The sequence below is a fragment of the Phocoena sinus genome, chromosome 5 (assembly GCF_008692025.1).
Source record: "Phocoena sinus isolate mPhoSin1 chromosome 5, mPhoSin1.pri, whole genome shotgun sequence".
Classification (NCBI taxonomy): Eukaryota; Metazoa; Chordata; class Mammalia; order Artiodactyla; family Phocoenidae; genus Phocoena; species Phocoena sinus.
The window spans coordinates 115,255,093-115,258,585 of NC_045767.1; positions in this window are offsets into that span (position 1 = coordinate 115,255,093).

Sequence of the window (3,493 nt, forward strand, 5' to 3'; positions counted from 1 at the left end):
GTTAGTGCCACAGCTCATGACTGTTTTTTCCTCCCAAGTTTCTACTGGTAATGGGAATATCTAAAAATTGCCACATCATTTTTGAGTGAATATTTCTTAATGGAGACATAGATGGTTTTTCTAAAGGAATATCAACAAAAACATTGTTGCCTGACATAATGCTGACTTTGGAATCAGAATTAATTTATTCCCCTATTTCCCTATGATAATAATACCACATTATGCTATTTTATACCAATATTTTTAATTGTCATACCTAGTGAAAAAAGAGGTAGCCAGTATATAACCACCGCTTAAATCCCAAGGAAATTAATGCTCTCTTTCATTTATTCACAATAGCTATGCTCTCTTTTCTTCCTACGTCTTTTTTCTTTCCTCATTTCTCATTTTCTAATTCATTCTTCCTTTATCTCTGGCCTTAGCACTCCTACCTTCATCCTACCGTATCTTGTTATATACTGGACTAGGCTATGCTTGCTGTTCTCTAAGGGGATAAAGAATTAGATCACAGATCATAATCCTCATGTTTGTTTGCAGATGGGCAGAATCATTTTTGTACCAGTTTATTTTAAGTTGAGAGCAAAGACTAATCTTGCTCATTTTTATTTGGTAATTAAAAAAATTAAACCAAGACATTGATCACCTACCTGAAAATAGGCAGCAATTACTATCCTACACTTAACAGATAAGGAAATGTGTAAAATACGCAGTGGACCTGCAGAGGATTTAGGAATCAAAGAACCTATCAATAATCAAGCATGATGCATTGAATGGACTCTGGGTGTAATTTATTTATATAAAATAATCCAATTACATTCTTTGAATTACATAGGACATGTTATATCTCTCCATCTGTTTGTGTCATCTTTGATTTCTCTTATCAGTGTCTTATAGTTTTCTGAGTACAGGACTTTTACCTCCTTGGTAAACATACCTAGGTATGTTTATTCCTAGGTATTTTATTCTTTTCGTTGCAATGGTGAATGGGATTGTTTCCTTAATTTCTCTTTCTGATCTTTCATCGTTACTGTATAGGCATGCAGGAGATTTCTGTGTATTAATTTTGTATCCTGAAACTTTACTAAATTCATTGATTAGCTCTAGTAGTTTTCTGGTAGCATCTTTAGGATTCTCTATGTATAGTATCATGTCATCTGCAAACAGTGACAGTTTTACTTCTTCTTTTCCAGTTTGTATTCCTTTTATTTATTTTTCTTCTCTGATTGCCATGGCTAGGACTTCCAGAACTATGTTGAATACTAGTGGCAAGAGTGGACATCCTTGTCTTATTCCTGATCCTAGTGGAAATGCTTTCAGTTTTTCACCATTGAGAATGATGTTTGCTGTGGGTTTGTCGTATATGACCTTTATTATGTTGAGGTAGGTACCCTCTATGCCCACTTTATGCAGAGTTTTTATCATAAATGAGTGTTGAATTTTGTCAAAAGCTTTTTCTGCATCTATCGAGAGGATCATTTGGTTTTGTTTTGTTTCTTTTCTTTGCGGTACGCGGGCCTCTCACTGTTGTGGCCTCTCCCGTTGTGGAGCACAGGCTCCAGACGCGCAGGTTCAGCGGCCATGGCTCACGGGCCCAGCCGCTCTGCGGCACGTGGGATCTTCCCGGACCAGGGCACGAACCCGCGTCCCCTGCATCGGCAGGCGGACTCTCAACCACTGCACCACCAGGGAAGCCCAATCATTTGGTTTTTATTCTTCAATTTGTTAATATGGTGTATCACATTGATTGATTTGCATATATTGAAGAGTCCTTGCATCCCTGGGATAAATCCCACTTGATCATGGTGTGTGATCCTTTTAATGTGTTGTTGGATTCTGTTTGCTAGTATTTTGTTGAGGATTTTTGCATCTATATTCATGAGTGATACTGATCTGTAATTTTCTTTTTTTGTAGTATCTTTATCTGGCTTTGGTATCAGGGTGATTGTGGCCTCATAGAATGAGTTTGGGAGTGTTCCTTCCTCTGCAATTTTTGGAAGAGTTTGAGAAGGATGGAAGTTAGAATGTTCTCTAAATGTTTGATGGAATTCACCTGTGAAGCCATCTGGTCCTGGACTTTTGTTTGCTGGAAAATTTTTAATGAGTTTCAATTTCATTACTTGTGATTGGTCTGTTCATATTTTCTATTTCTTCCTGGTTCAGTCTTGGAAGGTTATACCTTTCTAGGAATTTGTCCATTTCCTACAGGTTGTCCATTTTATTGGCATACAGTTGCTTATAGTAGTCTCTTAAGATGCTTTGTATTTCTGTGGTGTCTGTTGTAACTTCTCCTTTTTCATTTCTAATTTTATTGATTTGAGTCCTCTCCCTCTTTTTCTTGATGAGTCTTGCTAAAGGTTTATCAATTTTGTTTATCTTCTCAAAGAACCAGCTTTTAGTTTTATTGATCTTTGCTATTGTTTTCTTTGTTTCTATTTCATTTATTTCTGCTGTGATCTGTATGATTTCTTTCCTTCTACTAACTTTGGGTTTTGTTTGTTCTTCTTTCTGTAGTTCCTTTAGGTGTAAGGTTAGATTGTTTGTTTAAGATTTTTATTGTTTCTTGAAGTAGGCTTGTATTGCTACAAACTTCCCTCTTAGAACTGATTTTGCTGCATCCCATAGGTTTTGGATCATCATGTTTTCATTGTAATTTGTCTCTAGGTATTTTTTTGTTTCTTCTTTGATTTCTTCAGTGATCTCTTGGTTATTTAGTAACATATTGTTTAGCCTCCATGTGTATGGGTTTTTAATGTTTTTTCCCCTGTATTTGATTTCTAATCTCATAGTGTTGTGGTTGGAAAAGATGCTTGATATGATTTCAGTTTTCTTAAATTTTCCAAGGCTTGATTAGTGACCCAAGATGCCATGATCTGTCCTGGGGAATGTTCCATGTGCACTTGAGAGGAAAGTGTAATCTGCTGTTTTTGGATGGAGTGTCCTATAAATATCAATTAAATCTATTTGGTCTATTGTGTCATTTAAACCTTATGTTTCCTTATTAATTTTCTGTCTGGATGATCTGTCCGTTGGTGTAAGTGAGGTGTTAAAGTCCCCCACTATTGCTGTATTACTGTCGATTTCTTCTTTTATAGCTGTTAGCAGTTGCCTTATGTATTGAGGTGCTCCTATGTTGGGTGCATATATATTTATAATTGTTATATCTTCTTCTTGGATTGATCCTCTGGTCATTATGTAGTGTCCTTCCTTGTCTCTTGTAACATTCTTTATTTTAAAGTCTGTTTATCTGATATAAGTATTGTTACTCCAGCTTTCTTTTGATTTCCATTTGCATGGAATATCTTTTTCCATCCCCTCACTTTCAGTCTGTATGTGTCCCTAGGTCTGAAGTGGGTCTCTTGTAGACAGCATATAGATGTGTCTTGTTTTTGTATCCATTCAGCGAGCCTGTGTCTTTTGTTTGGAGCATTTAATCCATTCGTGTTTAAGGTAATTATTGGTGTGTATGTTCCTATTACCATTTTCTTGATTGTTA